Consider the following 23,746-nt stretch of genomic DNA (forward strand, 5'->3'; position numbering starts at 1 on the left):
TCAGAAGTTTTTTTTACTGTACAGGATTGTTTTGGCTAACCTAGGTTTTTTGCCCTTCTATATAAAGTTGAGTGCTGTTCTTTTGAGGTCTGTTAGGAATTTTGCTGGGATTTTGATGTGCATTGCATTGAATCTGTAGATTGCTTTTAGTAAGATTTCCATTTTCACTATGTTAATTCTACCTACCTAAGAGCATGGGAGATCTTTCCATTTTTCTGGAGTCTTCTTCAATTTCTTTCTTCAGAGATTTAAAGTTCTTGTCATACAGGTCTTCCACTTGCTTGGTTAGAGTTACTCTGAGATATTTTATGCTATTTGTAGCTATTTGAAGGGTGATGTTTCTCTGATTTCTTTCTTAGCCCATTTGTCATCTGTGTAAATGAGGGCTACTGAATTTTTTTAATTAATCTTATATCCTGCTACATTACTGAAAGTGTTTATGAGTTGTAGAATTTCTTTGGTAGAATTTTTGGGGTCACTTATGTAAACTATATCATCAGCAAATAGTGAGAGGTTGACTTCTTCTTTTCTGATTTGTTTCCCCTTAATCTGCTTTTAGTGTCTTATTGCTCTAGCTAGGACCTCAAGAACGATACTGAATAGATATGGAGAGAGTGGACAACCTTGTCTTGTTTCTGATTTCGATGTTATTGCTGTGAGTTTCTCTCCATTTAGTTTGATGCTGGATGTTGACTTGCTGTATATTGCCTTTATTATGTTTAGGTATTTTCCTTGTATCCCTGCTCTCTCCAAGACCTTTATTATGAAGGGATGTATTTTATAGAATGCTTTTTTAGCATCTAATGAGATGATCATGTGGTTTTTATTTTTAAAAGTTGTTTACATGATGGATTACATTGACAGATTTTTGTATGTTGAAGCATCCCTGCATCTTTAAAAAAATTTTTTGCAATATATTTTGTTTACTATATTCTTACCCCACCTAGCCCAACTCCTCCTAGATTCCACCCTGTTCCACGTTATATTCCTTCTTTCTGTTAAACACTCACAGTAAAACAACACACACACACATACACATACACACACAGAGTGTATTTAGTGTTGGACAACTATTACTGAGCATGACGCTTGCAAGGCCCGAGAGGTGGTTGATAATACCTAGTGTCACAGTGTTGAAGAAAACTCATTTTCCCTTTTCCAGCAGGTGTTCATTTCAAATAGCTTATTGGTTAGGGGGCTGAACTTTGTGCCCACTTGTTTGTGCTGAGATTTTGTCTGATTTGAACTTGTAAAAGTATTGGGCATGCTGCCACAGTCCCTATGTATTCACGGATGAGCCCACACTGTTGTGTCCTTATTATCTGGTCCTTACAAGCTTCCTTCTCTTCCTCACAGATCCCTCATTGTGCCTTGAGGGGAGGGGTATACACATCAGACTTTTATTTTCTTTCAATTTCTAATTATCTTAAAAATTCCATGAGTTCATTGGACAACCCTGTAATTACTTTCTTGGTAAAACTCTATGATCCATGATGTGACTCCTTTCTTTCTACCTTATAGGTGTTACTTTCAGTAACCACATTCGCTTCGTGTTTCTCATTCTAATCCAAATATCATCTGAATTATTTTTAATTATGTTTTATATTTGAAAAAGATAATTATGTTTGTTTTATCAATTTTCCTATTTTAAATAGTCGAGTACAGAGATTTTTCTCATATTTGTTTGTCATAATGTTTGTGAGGCTTAGGAACAGCCACATAAGTTGAAAAACCTCATGTTTCTGAATTTTGTCTTAAGCTGTTTTATCCATTTGTGTATTTCTTATTACTAAATATTAGAAACTTGGGGCTGTGTGTGTGTATATGCATTCCATAGGAAACATAGACTTTGAGATCAAATCATACCTGTTTAACTGCTTTGAGCCTAATTTTGTTACCTGTGAAATGAAGTTTAAAAATAAAGGCATTTGTTTCTTAGGGTGTAATGAGAATTAAGTTATGATGTACAGAGAGCACAGTGCTTAGCTAGTGTGCAGGAAACATTCAGTATCCATATGAAAGTATTCATATTATCATATCTATCCTTACCATTATTTCATTAGAATATATCTGTGATTTAGGAGCCCTTTCAACTCGGTCTTTAGTATTCTGTATTCATGAATAAATACATAGGTTTCTAGTTTGGAGAAAATGTAGAAGTCATTTTATGACAGTGCTTTTTTAAGAGATAGCATTAAAATTGAGAGTAGACTTTTAAAATGGTTATATCAACTTGGCACAATAATTTTTTGTTCTTAAAAATTACAGATTTCTGTCTAATGGAAATAAATTGAAATACTTTTGTTTTATATATTATACACACAGTATTTATATAAGAACTTACTTATGCTACCATTTGTTGCTACTGGAAGAAAGTTAATTTTACATTCAATTAACATTTGAAAATATATTCTAATGCTTTCTTAAGTAAGTGGACAAAAATACAACCATCAAACTTCTTAATAAAAATATTTATCTAAGCATACGGTCAGAATTCTTTGTTTCCTTGCTATTATGTAGATTTGCATGACAGCTCTTACGGAATTTTTATTTTGAGACAAAATAATGTGATTTTTGGTGAGATATATTATTTCAACAAAATTAGAAAATGATTTGATGCAAGTTTCTATAGTAAATTTGTCAATAGAAAAATGTTAGCAGTACTAACAACCTGTATAGAATGAAGATTATATTATAAAACTGTTTATGTTTGAGGAAATTTGTTAGAAAATATCCTGTTTTTAATACTGCCTTCTAATTTAATTAATATTTAATTTAAGCCCTTTATGATTCATCAAAAAAAGTTTTAGCCTACCTTGTAGTATGGTAATAATTCTTCTAATTTTGGTTTTGAATAAATTCTGCTACTTTTTTTTTGTTTGTTTTTGTTTTTGTTTTTCGAGACAGGGTTTCTCTGTGGTTTTGGAGCCTTTCCTGGAACTAATTTTGGTTTTGAATAAATTCTGCTACTTTTTTTTTTGTTTGTTTGTTTTTGTTTTTGTTTTTCGAGACAGGGTTTCTCTGTGGTTTTGGAGCCTTTCCTGGAACTAGCTCTTGTAGACCAGGCTGGTCTCGAACTCACAGAGATCCGCCTGCCTCTGCCTCCCAAGTGCTGGGATTAAAGGCGTGCGCCACCACCGCCCGGCTATTCTGCTACATTTTTAAAAGCAGTTTTTATAGAAGTATATCATTTGAAGTCATATGATATGGAAAATATGCCATCTATGTAGAGTCTCTACATTTACATTAAATTTATTACTAAGGTAATAAACTTGTTTAATATAATAAACTTATATAAAATTAATGATTACTATAAGAACAATTGTATCAGCATTAGCTGACATCATTTCAATTGTTTTTATCCTAATTTCGGGTTAATTGGTGATATTTATCTTGAAATTCATGACTCGATGCACATAGACCCCTGAGTATTACATAATATCTTATATGTTAATGCTATTATTGTAATAATACAAAATAATAGATCCTAAAAGTCATTTACACCATGTTTTCTATTAACTTTAAGAATGATTATTCCTCTCCTTCTCAAAATGAAATCATTCAAATAATTAGCATAGGAAGTCTTTTGTTTCACAATTACTGGTTGATAACTAGGATATTTTTTTAAAACAAAAAGATTTGTGATAGTTCTCATTGCATACTAACCAAAAGTACAAATTTTGTGATAGCTCTCATTGCATACTAATCCATAATAAAACATTGACTCCATTATTGGTGCCTTCCACAGTTATTTTTATGTTGACTTTGTGGTATATTTTTATATCTGTTTTATGAATAATATATTATTTTATGACTTGGTTCTGATTACAGAAAATCATGAAATGTGTTTGAGTTTTGTCTTTGATGCCATAGTTTGTTCTGAGTCCAGCAGATTGTAATCACTGCTGATTCATATAATCACTTGCCACTCTGGTTTATTGCTTCAATCACAGTAGTAACCTAAACTGAAAAAAAAAATTGAAGTTTACCTAAACTGTTTGTCTCTCTTTTTTTCTTGTTTATCGTTGTTGTTGTTGTTTGTTTGTTTCTCTGTAGTTTTGGCGCACCTGTCCTGGAACTAGCTCTTGTAGACCAGGCTGGCCTCAAACTCACAGAGATCCGCCTGCCTCTGCCTCCCAAGTACTGGGACTAAAGGCTGAGCCACTACCGCCCGGCTCTGAAATGTTTTTCTATGCCTTAGTAATCTTTTGTTAATAACCTAAAGTTTTGATTGTAGTTGGCATTTTGACATAAATGAATACGTATTAAGGACCTAAAGGATGTACATTAATATCACTTTTGAGGGGAGCTCTCATAGCATTCTTGGGCTTCAGCACTCTTAATTTATGGACTTGGAGTTTTTAGTACTTCTGAGATGAATTTTCTACTGTTCAGAGCCTTATTTCATATCTGTCTTGTTTCTCAGGCTTAGCAGATCTTGTACTGTTTAGTTAAATTTGTTAAGGTGAGATTTTGATTATTGGTAAGTCTGCTTAATTTTATAATATAATATTGTAATACTTGTAATACACAGCTTCTTCACATATCATAGTGTCATAATTTATGAGTACTCAGTATCTTTATGCTTGTACTTAACATATGAGCATATGGTTAAAGATGTAATTCTTACTCCTCAGAAGTCACTGTAATTATTACCTTAAAATTGTGCCCCTTCATTATTGAAGTAAATCCTTTCATGTGCTCAGGTATTCATTAAAATGTGTTTTCTCTTTTCAGCCAACTTTACTGCCCACATCAAGCATAAGATATATATGAGGGAATTAGATAGTGACAATCCAATTTTATCTTGTTTTCATAAACCACTGATTCTTACCCTACATTTATTTCTTTCATAAACCATTTCTAAAGCTTTTTCTCCTTTAGTATAAAAAATTAACACCAAAATTTACAATGAAGAATAATAAATGTTTGAAGTAATGATGCAGAATTCATATTTCCTTTGTTTATCTTCACAACACATTATATTTCCAGATATTAAAAAAGAAAAGAAAAAGAAGGCTTATTTACATCAAACAGCTACCAAGGAACTCAGCCAGGCTTGAGCGTATATTAACACTCAAGCCTGAGTAAGACTGATTGTGGTGATCAGCCAAGATACCAGAAACCACCATGCATGGACATAGACCATGAGCCCCACCCATTCAGCTTCACTAAATGAGCTTCTTCCGAGAACCCTGTTTGATAGGGTCCAACTAGAGAGCTCTAAGGCTCAGAGCCATTACAAAAGTGAGGAATAAAAAGGCTTAGATACTCTGCATACGCTATACAACAGCATACGCATATCTAAAATAATAGTCCATAGCATTGGGCTTCTTGTCCAAGGCAAGTACCAGCCTTCAATGAAAAATAAACTTTGCCTACAGTCTGAGTGTATATTGTTAGTAGGTCTAAGACCAGGTTACCATGCTCTGCAGAAGTCTATTATAAAAAGTACCATTCAGATCTTTCTGAGTAAAAATGCGCTTTTAAGATCTGAAACTTCGTATTATCCTTGTGAATTTGGGCTTTCTGCCTTCCATAACCTGCTGACATCTGTGACTCCTTCATGTTACTCTCTTTTATGGAAACTAAGAGGAGTATGGAAGACTTTATTTTGGTATGCATATAATTTTAATTATGCATTTTACTAATTAGAACACTTTGTATAGTACAACATGTACATTACCAGTTTCAGTACTGTTCTGTAAATTTATTTTAAAAAGGTACAATAATATGACTGCCCTTAGTTTACCTGAATATGTTCTCAACAGTTCTGAAACAGGATAAAGTTGCATATATGATGAGAAACATTGTCATTTAATTTTTCATTTGAAAGTTTTATTTAAAATGTTGTTTAAAATTAACATTATTTTTCCCCTTCTCTCCTTTCCTTGATGCCCCAGTCCCTCCCTCTTAAATTCATCCTCTTTATTTGTTACTGTTTTATGCACACGTGAGCACACGCACACACATATACATACGAGTACAATTTGCTGAGTCCATTTTTGTGCCGTCGTATCTATTAAGATTTCAGGACTGGCCAGTTGATACTGAAGTTAGAATGGACTTTTTAAAATTAATTTATTAATTATTTTTATAAACCATCTTTCCTCATTTTACAATCAATCCCAGTTACCTACCCCTCTTCTAGCTCCCTCTGCCCTCCCCCTGAGCCACCACCCCTCCCCCCAATCCACTCCTCAGAGAGGGTGAGGTCTCCCTTGTGAGTCCAGGAAGTCTGTCACATCACTTGGGGTAGAGTGAGACCCTCCCCTGTATCTATGCTGAGCAAGGTATTCCTCCATAGGGAATAGGCTACAAAAAGCTAGTTTATGCCCTTGGTATAAATTCTGGTCCAGCTGTCAAGTGGACCCACCTAGTGCCCAAGCCACACAACTGTCACCACATTCAGAGGTACTAGTTTGGTACCTTAGAGCACATAAACTTAGCAGAATGTATTTAGATTAGAAGGGGAGTAAATTTTACTCTCAAAGAGAAAGCATAGTTTTTAAGAATTGGGGGATATATTTTAGGATTTGATAGGAAATTGATGAAGAAAAAATCCCAGAAATTAATTAATTTCTCATATTTAGCTTGATTTTTGTCCTCTGACTTCTTTAATCCATGTATCTATCTCTGTGTAATCTTCTACTTTTTTCTTAACCTGGTCATCCAGTGGCAAATTGAGTCTGCCCATGACTGCTTTTTCTTTTGCCGTGTGGTAATCTGTATATGATGGCATGCTCCATCTTTAAGTGTACTTGGTAATTACTCAAGCCTGTGTCACCTAGGTTTCTGAGCACATTGTATATGCTTGATAGGTCTCTCATCAGTCAGAAATTTTTACTCTTGGTTTCTTATTTCTAGCTACTATACTTAATATGTATAAAACTAATTATGGGACCTCTAACTCAGTGCTTCAAAATATCCCTGCACGTTAAGGTTTCCAGAGAAATTTGTTTGTTTTTTTTTTTTGTTTGGATTTTTTTGTTTGTTTGTTTTGTTGTTGTTCTTTGCCTTACGGGACAGGTTGGGTTGACTCTTCTAAGACATTGAGATCACACCTGTAGGTATTTAAAAAAAAATCTAAGTCATGTTTCTTTGTTTTGCAATTTTTTTATTATTTGAAATTTATAGTTGCATGTAATATTTTAACTAAATCCACCCCTTTGGATCACCTCTTATTCCTTCTACCATGTAATATTTTAACTAAATCCACCCCTTTGGATCACCTCTTAGTCCTTCTACCATGTAATATTTTAACTAAATCCACCCCTTTGGATCACCTCTTAGTCCTTCTACCATGTAATATTTTAACTAAATCCACCCCTTTGGATCACCTCTTAGTCCTTCTACCATGTAATATTTTAACTAAATCCACCCCTTTGGATCACCTCTTAGTCCTTCTACCATGTAATATTTTAACTAAATCCACCCCTTTGGATCACCTCTTAGTCCTTCTACCACGTTTCCCCCACACTTCAGTGTTTTGTTGTTGTTTTGGTTTGGTTTTTTTGTATTATTAAAACTTACTGAGTCTTACTTATGATAGTTTTGTCTGGATGTGCATGGGTGTAGCCTCTCTGATGCTACGTCCTTAAAGCAAAGTTTCATTCTCCTGGCAACCATCAGTTGCCAATAGCTCTTCATCTAATGGTAGAACTTTATGAGCCCTCCCTCATCCATGCTGTCATTTTTCCTGGCATGGTCTTGTGCATGTCTAGTGCATGCAGTCCCATTTGAAAATGTTTCAAAGTTTGCTTGTCATGTATTTTAGTCAGTCATCTAAATTGTATGTGATCATACGACAGTAACTCTCCTCCTTCCTCCCGCCTTAAAACCTCTTCAAGACCTCTGAAGGAAGAAGGCTTAACTACTTTATTTACCTACAGTAAGTCTATACCCATAGTTCCTTGGCTTCCCGTAATCTAGTTTCTTGAATTAAATGCTAAAACAATTGCAGACTGGTCTAGTACACCCTGCCTACATGAACACTTCAGAACCAGTGTCCCACAAGTTTGTCTCTTCACTTAAATGGTTTTAGATTTATAAGATCTCATGTTAAATAAAATAAGTGATTTGTTATTTCAGTTTTTCTTAGTCTGGTAACTTTCCTCCAATTCAGTGTTTTTAATGTTAAATTTAGACATTGCAATTAGTATTCATTAAACAAACACGTAAGTGCCTACTGACATCAAACGCTGTACGTAAGATCAGTTGGGTACTAACAGAAATACCGTTACTCATAACAGCACGCGCCTCTCTAGAGCTCAGAGACTTTACACATGGGTTTTCTTTATGCAAGAGAAAGTGGGAAAGATCATAAACAACTTCTCTTTTAATTGTGAGCTTACACACCTGTGAAAATAAGATATAATACTAGATTGTTCCTAGTAACAATTTTAAATAATTATGAATAAATATTGAAATAAATATTGCAATAAATGAATATTGAAAGTAATCATGTACCTTTTAAAACAAGTCATTTTAACATTTTAAAATAACATTTTTTAATCTACTGTCATTCCTCAAAATACCTTTGGAATTCCCTTTCTGGAGTTGTCATTGCTAATATTAGAACCTGTGTCATGCTTGTCTAATCAAATAATCAAAGAATATACATACATCTATATATACATATATAGAGTACATAATCTTATTTATCACTATATTCATTGACCACATTTGACTCTAATTAGAAGTGTTAGTTACTTATTAGAATAAGACTCATGGTGAAAATACAGCACTCTAGCAATGTATAGGAGCATCATAAAATCGTTATTATATGATGGGTTATTCTTGTAAAAAAAATGAGGTAATCTTGTGAAAATCTCAGTGCCTTTATTGAAAGAAAGAAACGTAACTTTGGAGTTGCATGTCATATATAAATCTAGCTATGATGAAAATTGATTTTCATTGTTTTACAGGAAAACAAAAACAACTAACTGAATATTATTTACTGGTAAATATTCTATTCTTACTTTAAGGAAAATTTATGAATCACCTAAGGCCACCTGAGGTGGCCACCTTTCCTAGAAGTCTCTCATTCACCCGGTATCACACTTGAGTGAGGTTTATTTTCTACTCGAGCTATTTTAATTGGCCACAGCCTCCTGAGGGTCACTTTTCATTCTTAAAAACAACTGGGAAAACCCTGTAGCCCTGAGAGTGGCATAAATAGAAGAATAGATTTGGAAGGCTGTGGAAAGTGATTGTGTTTTGTCCTGCTCTCTATCTTATTCACAAATAGAGCTGAACGGGTAAGCTGCCATACCTTCTTTTTAATATAAGGTGAATGAGGATTTGGGTGACAATTTGTTAGAGTTGTATTGACAAACAAACAAACAAACAAAAAGAACATGCTGGCTTTTACAAGAAATGAAATGACGGAAATGGCAAGAAGAGTTAAATGATCCCATCTTTCACATTGCCAACCACAGTTCTGTTGGCTAGATTGGGAGTTCCAGCTATTGCCCAGCTGGTGAATCATTGAAAAGTATCTTAGGTCATGTGAGCCCATTGTAGCCAATTGGGTGGTTTGGCAGACAACAACTATCTGTTGACATAAATTATATGCACAGTGTATTTGCCTGTGAACATTCTCTGCTTGTCTGTATCTCCCCATAAATGGATGCATAAAGTATGTGTGTAAGTTCATACCTGTATGTTTACACCCAGTAATATGTACTTTGATTCCTTCTAGGAAATAGACTGGTAAGAATAATCTAGTTAGAACAGTTTCTATGAGTATTTTTGTTTATTCCCTTTTTCATATTTCCTCCAGTTGTAAAAATTACAGTGATTACACATCATAAAGCCTATCTGTAATAAAATGCATCAGCTGGCCAAGGTTTTCATCGCTCACTCAATAATCCATTAATACAGCAACGCTGCCCAGGCATCTTTATAATACCAACTCGGAGGTAATTTTAATCAGCTAGACCAGCTGGTATTTAACAGCAGCTGCTGGAGACGCCACAAATATACTCAGTAGCTGACATCTTTATTTGCAGTTTTTCAAGGGGAGAAGAGATTCTCCTGTGGTTATTTGTATTAAGCATTTAAAGGAAGGTGTAAAGCAGATAGGGGTTTATGCCTCAATGAGAAGGGGGAAAGGAATGATGATAAAAACAGCAGTGATAAATTCCATTAAAAAGAGATTTGTAAATGCAGAAACTGCTTAAATAAATAACAGTGCATTGGCTCAGAGTGGACTTCAGACCTTTTTCCTGCTTATATTTGGACTAATTGTGGGTATCACTAGCAGGAGAAATATAGTGGGCTGTGTAGCATCTTTCTGTCCTTTTACACTAAATTTGTAGTGTCTTTTACTGTGTAAACCTGAAGAAATCACCTGCCTAGATATTTTGCTATGTATGTACTCTTGACTCAACCACTTCATGTCATTTCCTTTTCTGTGTATTATGAATATATTTTGTAACTTTAATTATGATATTTTATACACATAAAGGCACCATTGATATGCATTATCTAATAATAAATGCATAAGGCCATCTTGTAGTAATAAGGAGGCAGCATAGCAAAGTGAAGTTAGCAGTAATGAGACCGTTATAAACAAAAATTTAATTCCATTTGGTGAATCTTGGCTTCCAAAGCTCAGAAGTAATAGACTTTGCTGCTGAGAAATGCCTTGTTTGTTTGTTACACTCTTTGGCTTTCAGCCCCTTTATATTTATAAAATACTCTGATATCTCCTCTCAGTAGGAATTGTTGTCAGAGACTTTGGATTTGTAAAACCTCTCCCTTTGGGAGATGGAATACAAAAATACTTAAGGTGAGTGAGAGAAAAAGTGAAGTAGAAGAGGGCATGTAGCAAACATCAGTGGTCTTTGCGAGCGGTTGTGGAAGGCGTCTTCATGCCACTGGCTTTGTGTAGGGAGCAGCACACCAAAATATGCAGAAGTCAGTGTCTGATACATATGCTTCCAAAGCTAATTCTTTTTACATTTTCTCTAAGACTGAACTTAGAGAATTAAAGAGGTTTTTGTTTTGGTTTTGGAAGTAAATTGGTCCAGCAAAATAGTAGAGAAAGGCAGTTAACAGCCAGCCTGACACCCAGAGTTCTATCCCTGGGATTCTCAACCACAAGGTTGACCTTTGACCTCCACATGCATACCTTGGAACCCAGGCTTTACACACACACACACACACTGGAAGAAAACCTAGCTTAAGAAAATGGATGTACAGACCTTGTATAACTGCTGTAGAAACAAGTTTGTTGTTTCCGAGCCTTACAGCATGAGAATAACCTTTTCTGTGTTCATACTTTTGCTTACAATGCCTACAGAAGTTAATTAATCACATGGTAAAATGGACTGCTGTTCTAAACTTCCAAAGACTGACCAAATCCACTGTAACACAGAGTCTCTGCAGGAACGAACGTTCGTCTGCCAGTGCCAGTGTCTTTCTTTTCCCAGTCACAGTGCAGAGCGGTAACTGGAGTTAGAAGTCAGTGACAGGAGGTTGACTGAGATAGCAGTTTGAATTGTAATATTACTTAGCTAGCATTTTTGTTAGTTTTGTTTATACTGAAAACAGCCCATTTGAGTGTGTTAGTGTGTTTGACAACAGACAGTTTGATATATTGCTGGGCACAGCGGTAGGTTGGATTTGAGTGGTATTAGCTCTCAGTGTTTTGATTAATGGTAATTGTCTCCATGAAAAGGCATTTTTTACTACAACTCATAGTTCTGGAAACAGAAGTCGACTTACAAGATCCATAATTACTGTTCTGAGTTAGCATGTAAAAGGGCAAGGAGAGCCTGGTGCAGTAGCACAGTAGGTTTGCTTTGTGTTACAGTTAGAGACTGTTCCTTTTGTCAGAATATAAATCTTCTGTTGTTTATCTTTTGTTCAGTATGTGAAGTTGATTTATGACACATTTCTGTTGCTCATAATTTAGTTTAAATCCTGTACCAGGGAAAAATTTTCACCTGTCTGTACAGTGGAATATAAAAGGAAAGCAAAGCAGTCAAGTGTGGTATGGATTGGAGAGAAAAACATGTAAATTTTTTCCTGTCTTCCTTTTCTTCTTTTTCTTCTCTCAACAAAGCAAAATAAAGCAGCCCTGTAAGACCAAAAAATGGTTAATTTTTTAAAACTCTACAGAGGTTTTTATCACCATTTTAGAACATTTCACATACCACTAATGAATGAAACCTCAGTGGAAACTTAAATTTTATTTGCAGAAAATAAAAACTGCATTTAAGGACCAGTTTTTATTGGCACAGAACCATAAAGCCCTGATAACATCTCCTATTTTCATATATAGGTCCTTATTCATATGTAAGCTATGAATATATAGATAATAGATATTCACAAAAGGACTACTGTGTGCTAACATTTTTTAAGCTATGGAAATTAATCTCAAATGACCATTCTTACCCTTAGCATTATGGAAAGAACCACTGTTTCTTTCAGAGTGTCTGAGGTCATGGAGGTAAGTGCTTATGTGTGTGTTCAAGGTTCTCTTTGGGCATATTGGTTTAGATCATGGAATGTTAAGCTAATAATTATATTTGATTCGGGGAGGTATTGTTTGTTTCAGGAGTTTGTTTATTTGCTTGCATGACTGCTTCTTTTGTTTCTTTTGTTGTTTTCTTTTTGTTTATTTGCTTTTGAGGGGAAGAAAGTAAGTTTTGGAAAAGAGGTGGAAAAGCTCATTATTGTACTTATTCACCCTTGTTTTAAGATGAGAAAAATTGTAGTAAAGAGGTTAATGTTTGTTAAGGGATCTTTTTCCTAGTAAAAACAGTCAGATAGTAAAGTAAAATCTAATAACTATTCTTCAAAGAAGTATGAATAGCACCCCTGTTTATGAACTCAAGTTAAGGATCAGTATTTACATGACAGCCTTCCTTCCTCATTTTTGTAAAAAGAAACAAAATTTTGAGTCTCTGGTAGTTGCCAAAGAAACTTAGTGTGATATTTTAAAAATAATAGTTCTCCCGATTTTAGCAGGATTTTAGGTTTATATTAATATAAGCGTTTTGGCATAAATATTAGCACATACCTTCCATATGGATGGCTTAATGTATGCCATGTTCTGTAATATATCTGAAGGGCACAAATCTGTGAGACAAGAGCTTATAGTGCACCAGATTATTTCCTCTAAAAGTGAACGCTCTTCTCTCATAGCAGGATAGATTGATGCTTTTTGTTAGGTTATTTTAAGCAAAATTAAAATTAATAAACGATTGTCTAATATACACCTAAGCCTTTAATAAAAAATAAGTATAATTTTAAAATATTCTTATAGTTAATAGCCATGTGTCATTGTGATAACTTTTATTGACAGGAACTTTAAGTATCATAAACTAGTTGGATAGACCTCGGTTAAATGATGATTTGTTAGTATAAAGGTTTCCTCATCCATAGCACACGAATGCGGAATACAAGAAACCATCCCCTGTAGAGAGTACATAGCCAGTCAATTCTGACCTATGTCTCTAGTGAAAAAAAAAAAAAAGCATGTAATCTAAGTGACATTTCATCTGAATGAACAGAACGATCGCTCTTGAGTCTTTGGGTCATGCTGTTGGTTGAGAGTGAGGTGACTGTTCTGTGAGGTGGGTAGTTATTTGTGTCCCATTGGGGTCGGGCCATCACTTTAATCCTCTGACACTCAGGCAGTCCACCAGACTGTACTACATTTTGAGTTATATGTTCTTTTTTTTCCTGTAGTTTTCTTCACCATTGTGAAATGGTGATTAAAAAAAAATCACTGGTAACGGCCACCAGTTTTAACATGTTAAACAGTTAAAATTGACACCACCACCCACACTCCCAAATTGCATAGTTAGCTTCAGCTCCGTAAGTGTCCAGTGAGCTATTTGTTAGTCTGTTAGTGGCATGTACTATTCAGTCTCAGTTCTCTACCCTTCAAACAAAAAAAAAAAATTAAAGTTATAAAACACTTGAGCACTAATAAAATATAATTTATTTTACAGGGCATGACAGAAGTCTTTCTTTACACAGTTAAAATGAACATGCTATTTACAGTGACTTGTGATACTCATATCAACTGTGGGCCTGTGTGCTACTGCTTTCCTTACAAAGATTAACTTTTTTTCTGATTGTTCAATCATTTAAATGTATCATTACTCCTAAAGGCATGTGAACTAAACTAACTCATCCTGGTGTGATTAACTTGTGAGGCCAAAAAAAGTCTCAGAAATGAACCATTCTGCAGCTGAAAGCATTAAGAATTTGCTGAAAGGACAAACAACAATTTTCATTTAGGAACCTCTAATCCTTTGCTGATCATCCCTCTGCCCTCACTTATTTTTAGGAACCCTAATCTCTGCAAAGTGTTTCAAGATACCAGTCAGATATTGCAGTGTTGTAAGCCTTTTTCACGTGTGTTATTCTAGATAAAATGTTATAGTTACTATATTATTTAAAATATAGTGAAATATCATTTGAATGAAAGCCCAGGTATTTAAGGCAATAGTAAGTGGCTTTAAGTAGAAGCTGCACGTGTAAGCATGTCTTAGAGTGGTACAACACAGTGATTCTTCATCCTGGAACCAGCGTCCCTCATAGTCAGTAATAGAGAGCGGCTCAGTAACCTAGCTTCATACAAAGTATTTCTGCCATGCATTAAAGTTTCCAGAAGAATGCAGTACACCGATAGAGGCAAAATGACAAGACATTGTGGGGGAGTTACTGAGTCTCCCGTGTATGTATAGAATTCAAAGAAAAGAACCATTTTCAGTTTCACTTCTACTTGGTCATGACTCTTTTTTTCTACCTACTTTTGTATTTATTTGTTTTGTGTTTGCAAGAATGCATGTATCATCCATATATCACACATGTGGTGGTGAGAGAATAACTTTGGGGAGTTGGTTCTCTGCTTTTACCATGTAAATTCTGGTATCCAACTTGGCTCGTCAGGCTTGGAAACAAGTGCCTTTACCTACTGAGTCATCTTCTTAACCCTAGGGTTTCTCCCTTACTTTTAATAATTTTATTTTCTGAAATGCAACATAGTTGTGCAGTTTTCAGGAAGATTCCATATTGTTCTGCTTGGAATTGTCCATTATTTCCAACTGCAAAGTGCATAGTATCCAGAAATGCTAGTGTTTGGTCTGAGTTGCATGTTATTTTACCCTCACTTCAAATGAAGAATGAAGAGATCCATTCTTTTTGGTGTCAGTGTGGTGAATCTATGAGTAAGTAGGTATCTTCTCTCAATGAGAAGCTGCCTATTAATCCATGGTGGCTTACGTGGGGTGGCCACACACATATTCACCCCTCAATAATGATTGATGAGGAATCCTTGGGGACTTAAAACATTCATTCAAAGTAGACCTTAACTGTACGGTTAACACTGATTGTCCACTTGACAGACGCTCAAATTTCCTATGGGAGGGGGCCGGAGAGATGGCTCAGTGGTTAAGAGCATTGCCTGCTCTTCCAAAGGTCCTGAGTTCAATTCCCGGCAACCACATGGTGGCTCACAACCATGTGTAATAAGGTCTGGTTCCCTCTTGTGGCCTGCAGACACACGGACAGACAGAATATTGTATAAATAATAAATAAATATTAAAAAAAAAATTTTCCTATGGGAAACCTCAGTGTGTATCTGTGAGGGAGCTTCTGGATTAGGCTTATGTGAACAGCAGCACCATTCCAGGGGCAAGATTCCCAGACTGAATAAGAAAGGAGACCGCAAGCTAAGCATTCACACTTAAGGTTGTCAGCTTCATGACTCAAATTCCTGCTGCCACAGCTTCCCCACCACCATGAGTTATGAACCCAAGAGAACCCTCACTTTCTCAGGATGCTTTTGTCACAGCAACAGAAAACGTACTTAATTCTGATACCAACAGCAACAGAGAATGAACTGAATCTAAAGTGGAAAGAGACTTGTTGGAGGGGTCTGCCAGGAAAAATTATGAAAGCTGAGTTGGAGCCAGTATTAATTATAAATAATTTTGTTGAGGGCATTCCTGAATGTATTACAACTCAAGTTATTGTGTGTGGAGCAGCGGCACTCTATCATATGGAAGTGTGGTGGAAACACGGAGTCTCAGTCTCCAGCCTAGGCTAGTCTACTGATTGAAGAATTCACATTTTAGCAAGATTTTGACCAAGTTAACAAGCACAAAAAAAGAGAGACTCAGTTAACGTATTAGCAGACAGAGTTCCAGCACTGATAGTGAGATACAGTCAGTGGTAGCAAAGGCATATAATGTCAGGCTTGTAGGATGTAGGAGTCTACGGAACTGGAAGCTCCAGGAGACATTAGCAGTGAGTCCACAGTGCAAGAGAACATGTTTTCGTTAGGCTGACCTGACTGTAGAGGTTACAGATAGGTTACAGAAATAGGAAATTTGATTAATGATCTTTAAATTTTACTTGCCTCTTTCATGGGGGAAAAGTTAAAAATTTAGCATCATAAGTGGGTTTAATTTTGGGAAAAAAATCAAAACAAAAAGCTCTGAGCTGAGACTGTGGGATATTTATGTTTAAGTAGGAGTGTTGGGATTTTTATATTTTTTTTATACCTCGGATACTTCATCTCAAGAAGTCTGAAAAATTTAAAGATGTTTGTTTGCACTCTTCACACATCACATACACACTGTCTGAATTTAATCTAGAGATACTTGTCAATATTTTTTTTTAAATTAGGGCCTCTGAAAAATTAGTTGTAACTAATTAGCAGTTATCTGTGTTGAGAAGAAACAAGACAGTTTATGAATCGAGAAGGCACTGAAGGCAAATTCACTGAAGGCAGACATCCCCTGATGGGCAGAGAAGCTAATGTGTCCAAGTTCAAGTACCTGGCAGTTCTGTCTGAAACTACACCAAACACTATGCAAACTATACCAAACAAAAACACCCAAGCTCTAAAATACCCATTTAATAACATAATTTTAATGTAAATTTTATATTGTTCTTAAAGTATATATAATACTAACCTTTATTACCAGCTCATTTTGTGGAGCTGAATAAAAGTCCAGAGGCTCAGGAGTCAGCTCAGTGGTTAGAAGCACATGTTGTTCTTACAGAGGAGCCAGGTTTGATTCCCAGTACGCATATGGTGATTCACAACCCCATAACTCCAGTTTCAGGAGATCCAATGCCCTCTTCTGACTTTTGTAGACAGTAGACAATATTTTATTACTGTTTCGTAGCTGTAACTTTGCTACTCTTATGCATTGTGATGTAAATATCTGCTATGTAGGATGGCTGATGTGTGACCCCAAAGAGGTCTTAGCTCACATATTGAATATGCTTTATAGGTTTATAAAGATGACTTCAGATTTCTGAAGATGGAAAAAATACTCAATACACAGTATTGAGATATTTATTGTTTATTTGGGACAGCAGATCATAGAGACAAAAGGGAAGAAGTAGAAAAATTCCCACTGAATATTAATATATTCTCAGTCCAATATAAAGAAAATATGGAAAGGAAGTTAGACTTTTTTTCTTTTTCCTTTTTAGTCCTGAATGAAAAGGCCACATATCCAAAGGAAAGTGATTCTTTCCCACTTAGCAGCCATGAATTGCAGTTCTTCCCATAGGAGTGGGGTCTCAGGGCCTCCTCCCCATTCCACGCTGAATGTGACTGGCTTGGTCTCCTGCAGGTTCTGCTGAGTGATGAATGGAGCAGCCATGTCTAAAAGTCAGCACTTCACAGCCTTCCTCCCATCCCTTAGCTTTCAGGCTTTGATTTTGCAGCTGTTTTAAATATTTACAGAGCATTTTAATAAAGACATTCTTGGTGTGAGTTTATATGTAAAAGAGTTGAACAACTTTAAATATGGCTTTACATACTTTAACTTTATTAATGTATGATGATAAGTCCGACACTGCAGCTTAAAGAGTTTACCATTAGCTGGGCAGTGGTGGCCCACACCTTTAATACCAGTACTCTGGAGGCAGAGGCAGGTAGATCTCTGTGAGTTCAAGGTCAGTCTGTCTACAAGAGCTAGTTCCAGGACAGACTCTTTTTTTTTCATATTTTATTTTTTTTATTAATTAATTAATTTATTTAATTATTAAAGATTTCTACCTCTTCCCCGCCACCACCTCCCATTCCCCCCCTCCCCCAATCAAGTCTTCCTCCCTCCTCAGCCCAAAGAGCAAGCAGGTTTCCCTGCCCTGTGGGAGGTCCAAGGACCACCCACCTCCATCCAGGTCTATTAAGGTGAGCATCCAAACTACCTAGGCTCCCACAAAGCCATTACGTGCAATAGGATCAAGAACCCATTGCCATTGTTCTTCAGTTCTCAGTAGTCCTCATTATCCGTTATGTTCAGCTAGACCGGTTTTGTCCCATGTTTTTTCAGACCCCGGCCAGCTGGCCTTGGTGAGTTCCCGATAGAACATCCCCATTGCCTCAGTGTGTGGGTGCACCCCTCGCGGTCCTGAGTTCCTTGCTCGTGCTCTCTCTCCTTCTGCTCCTCCTTTGGATCGTGAGACTTCAGTCCAGTGCTCCAATGTTGGTCTCTGTCTCTGTCTTCTTTCATCGCCTGATGAAGGTTAATATTCAGGAGGATGCTTATATGTTTTTCTTTGGGATCACCTTCTTATTTAGCTTCTCTAGAGTCACGAATTATAGTCTCAATGTCCTGTATTTATGGCTAGAAACCAAATATGAGTGAGTACATCCCATGTTCCTCTTTTTGGGTCTGGCTTAACTCACTCAGGATAGTGTTTTCAATTTCCGTCCATTTGTATGCAAAATTCAAGAAGTCATTGTTTTTTACTGCTGAGTAGTACTCTAATATGTATATATTCCATACTTTCTTCATCCATTCTTCCATTGAAGGGCATCTAGGTTGTTTCCAGGTTCTGGCTATTACAAACAATGCTGCTATGAACATAGTTGAGCATATACTTTTGTTGTATGTTAGGGCATCTCTTGGGTATATTCCCAATAGTGGTATTGCTGGGTCGAGAGGTAGGTTGAACCCGACTTTCCTGAGAAACCGCCACACTGCTTTCCAAAGTGGTTGCACAAGTTTGCATTCCCACCAGCAATGGATGAGAGTGCCCCTTTCTCCACAACCTCTCCAGCAGAGGCTATCGTTGGTGTTTTTGATTTTAGCCATTCTGACAGGTGTAAGATGGTATCTTAATGTTGTCTTGATTTGCATTTCCCTGATTGCTAAGGAAGTTGAACACGATCTTAAGTGTCTTTTGGCCATTTGAACTTCTTCTGTTGAAAAGTCTCTGTTCAGTTCAGTGCCCCATTTTATAATTGGATTGATTAACCTTTTACGGTCTAATTTCTTGAGTTCTTTATTTATTTTGGATATCAGACCTTTGTCAGTTGCGGGGTTGGCAGGACAGACTCTTAAAGCTACACAGAAACCCTGTCTTGAAAAAGAAACAAACAAAAAAAAAATAACTTACTGTAATGTGCAGAAGGAATTAAAAGATATATATATATTTAAATATATAGTTCATGTATTTATATATAGTTTATGCAAAATATATTTAAATATATATAGTATAGGTTGTATTATGTGAAAGTGGATGTTGCTCTGGAGATTGGTCATCTGTTTCTTCATCTGCTATCTCATTAAGCAGTGAGGGCCCTTCCCACATGTGGTGTAGGACAGACTTGCCTCATTTTGCATTTTAGAATGATCTCTCTCTGCAGCAGGATGGGTCTGAATGAGATAAAAGTGTGGAGACAGGTAAGAAAGCAGCTGGAAAATCTTGTCTATTAGGAAGTGATGAGGTCAAGGGTAGTTGAAATGCGTAGATAAGTGTGAGTTAGAGAATGATGAGTTTTATTCTCATGAACTGGATGGAAGCCACTGTGCTCGCAGATGCAGTAGAGAGAGGCCAGGGTGAGGGGAAACTGTTAGAATGTGCTCCTACCTTCTTACTGCAGTTTCAGCTTCAGTGTTTGTAACCCTCATTAATATCTTTTAAGAAACTAGACATCAGTGAGACAGCATACCTGAAGTGGAAATCTGTCCCTACTACTTTCTCCATTGCCACCCAAATTACATATATTTCTTTTCTCATCTACAAAATAAGCATTGCTGTGCCACGTGTAGAAAAGCACTCAAGACTGTGAGTACTCAAGTGAATATTATAATGTTATTGATTAGAAGATCCTGCTACAACTGGGTTGGGTTAGTAGGGAAAACTGTTTCAGAGTAGAAGTCATTCCACCCTTGATTCCAGGTTTCATTATATTGTTCTTCCTCCTACTAATACCACTGTGGTTAAGAACTCCTGGGCATAGTACTCAATAAGTCCAGGCAAAGGTTCTCAACCTGTGGGTCATGCATAACCTCCTTGACCAACCTCTGTCTCCAAAAATATTACAGTATTATTCATAAGAGTAGCAAAATTGCAGTTACAAAGTAGCAACAAAAATAATTTATGGATGGGGTCACTAGGACACAAGGAACTGTGTTAATTTGTGGTTGGGGTCACCAGCACACGAGGAACTGTGTTACAGGTTGCAGTGTTAGGATGGTTGGGGCCACTGCTCTAGGTATTCTGATCTTCCTTTTCTCAGTTTCCTCACGTGAAATAGGAAGCACTTTTCGTTAGCTTCTTAAACAAGCTCTTTCTTGCTGCACATGCGTTTTCTTCACCTGCTTACTCCCTCTAACTCGGTAATTTGTCTTGGCCAGTAAAACCTTATGTGTCCTAAGATGGTTGCATTATCAACTCCTCGGCCTCAATTTGTAGTCACGCACCCCAGCTCTACATCTGTCTTGTGATGGCGGTGGAGGCCCCCATTTCCCCACGTGTCATTCATTCTATATCTATCTTGTCATTCTGTAGCAAGGATTATTGTTTATTCTTTTTGTATGTTTTTGAACCTCTCAGATTGCAACCTTTGCAAGCAAAGCATTGCTTTCTGGTCCCTTTATATCATGTTCTGCTCCCAGTAAGAGGAGGACACAAGTGTGAACTGGAAGCACAGGATTCTTCCTTATTCCCCTTCTGTTGTTTACACACAGAACATCTTTCTGGAGAGCTCTGAAAAGCTATAAGGTTTGTAAACAGTGGAACTGTTCACCACTTTACCAAAGTCTAAGAAAACTACCAGGAAACCTGCCTGCTACTAGCAAATACTTTGAAGACTTTATATCGCAAAAAAAAAAATGATTATTTAAAGTAATACTTTTCTCACATTAGCATTCCATTTGAAAATGTAAATTTGCTTCTTCATTTCTTAAATTCTCTCTTGCAAGGCTCTTGATTGTTACATTTCTAGCATTATTTTAAGATATAATCAACATCTTTGTTTTTCCTTAAAATTATCACTGATAATTAACAAGATTATCTCCAATAATTAACTGAATTATCTTAATTCTCTTGGATAAATTAATTACATATGTCATGTATATATACTTAAGGTGGTAAATTTGGGGTATATAATTCATTCATATATACATTATATATATACATATATATATATCCTTTATAGTACCATTGTTACATAGCTCTATGTCAGTATATGAAAAATCAATTTCTCTGAATACTCTATCAATACATGGGACAACATAGATGGTCGGTTATTACTAAACAAATTATTTTCTTCAATCACTTTGTTTTTACACATTTGGCACAAAGTGGATTTCCGGAAAATGCTTAGCTTGATGGGTCGACACATAAGCTATTTGACATTTGTTCCCAGTCAGACTGGATGCCACATGAAAAATTTACTCAGGCAAGAGACTCCCTGGAATAAACAGTTCTCTAGTGTTGCTCACAGGGGACTCGGCAAGGTGAGCGGAACTTCAGCTTGTCACGGATGCACTGTTCTGACAAACATAAGTAGATGCTAATGGCTAAATCGTGACAGAATAAAGTCCCACAACCATATGGCTAATTGCCACAACAATATCTTCAGTGTTATTAATCAAGTTTTCATAGTGTGCCATGATAATTGGAATAATTAGAAACAGCATAGGCATTGCTTATCTGCCACATATTCTGCAGAAAAGGACCTCAGACTGCAACAGTCAAACTTCCAATACTTTGTTGTTTAACCTTTTCCTCAAAACTGACTTGGTAAATTAATGCATTAACTCCATGCCATTGGCATATTTTGTGTTCGCGTCTATAAGTGCGCAAGTCACTAGGTGATACTACTGAAGCTCCGTGTCAACAGTTCTCTGTGATAAGAAGTAGATATGTTCATTTTGGAGACTGTAGCTTGAAAACTGAATTTCTTGTTTACTAATATGAATGATGCTTAATTTTTTTGTCATACCCTTTTTTATTCTTTTGAGAATTCTGTACAGTAAGTTTGATCATATTCACACCCTCCCTACCTCTCCCAGATACCCCAAGCCTTCCACCCTATTTTCAACTCATTTAACTTTGTGTCCTCTTTGGAACCACTTTAGTCAAAAATAATAAGAAGAAAGTAGTCAAATAAATTAAAATATACTTACATAACTATGTTTTAATGTGATCCATTATTTTGAAGCTTTAGATTCACTAGTTTCTTCAGTTAAAAAATCATCTCCAGATTTTCTAAAATAAAAATAACAGATTAGAAATGCTATTTAATTACATTCCTTGGGATCATCCAAGTCAGAAATCATTGCTTCAGAAACTTCAGAAACAGATTTAAAACAAGTGTTACTTTATTTTATTTGAATGACCTTCCCCCTATGTCTCTCTGTTGATCCAAAGATACAAAATACATATTAGGAAAATTGGAAATTAAAGATAAGAAAGTAAACTGTGATTTTCACCTTCTATTGATTGATACATAATTTAGTTTTTATGAGGTCCAATTGTTGGCTTTAATTTCTAGGCAAATTGAGCCTCATTCAAAGAGCTCTTTCCTATACCTATACCTTATGGTTGCTAGCTATTTTTTTCTTCTAGGAATGTGAGGTTTCACAGTTAGGTCTTTGATCCATTTAGAGTTAATTTCTGTGCAAGGTGATATGTAAGGTTCTAGTTTGATTCTTCTATGTGTGCACGCTTAGCTTTCCTAGCACCATGTGCTGGAGCCTTTGTTATATTGAGCTGTGTTCCCTTCAGGTCTGTTCTCTCTAAGACTTTTATCATGAATGCATGCTGAGGCCTTTTCTCCATCTGTTGAACGGAGCACGTGATTTTTTTTCTATAAGTCTTTTTATATGACTAATTATACTTAGTGACTTAGAATATCCAAGCATCCCTCCATCTCTGTTATAAAGCCATCTTGATTCTGATAATGATGTTTTTAATGTATGACTGTATCTGGTTTGTATTTTATGAAAGGTTTTGAGGTATGTGTTCACTGGATGTATAGACATGTATGTAGTTGTCTCGTGTCTTCACCTGAGTTTAGCATTAGAGTAATGCCAGCTTTATAAAAAGAGGTCCGAAAGTGCTCCTTCTGTTTCCATTTCTAAATAATGTAAAGAGTATTGCCTGTATATCTTCTCAGAAAGTCTGGTTGAATCCTGCTGTAACTCCATCTGAGCTGAGGGATTTTGTTTGGTTGGTTAGTTTTTGTTTTGTTTTGTTTTTTTGTCAGATGGCTTTTATCAATATCAATTTGACACAGGACCAAGCTTCACCCCCACAGCATCAAGGCTGAGGAAGGCATCCCACCATAGGGAATGGGTTCCAAAGAGCCAGCTCATGTGCCAGAAATATATCTTGGTCCCACTGCCAGGGGCCCCTCAAACAGACCATCCTACAACACTGTCACCCGCATGAAGAGGGTATACACTGGTCTCATGCAGGCTCTCTAGCTGTCTGTCTAGAGCCTGTGAGCTCCCATGAG

At 36.2% G+C, this 23,746-nt stretch overlaps 1 protein-coding gene across 1 annotated transcript in view; it reads left to right on the forward strand.

The window, feature by feature from the left end:
• Window positions 1-23,746, forward strand: part of Tbc1d5 (TBC1 domain family member 5) — a 446,307-nt gene that overhangs the window by 288,352 nt on the left and 134,209 nt on the right. The window lies entirely within an intron of this gene.

Source organism: Chionomys nivalis, chromosome 19 (assembly GCF_950005125.1).
Source record: "Chionomys nivalis chromosome 19, mChiNiv1.1, whole genome shotgun sequence".
In the NCBI taxonomy this organism is placed as follows: Eukaryota; Metazoa; Chordata; class Mammalia; order Rodentia; family Cricetidae; genus Chionomys; species Chionomys nivalis.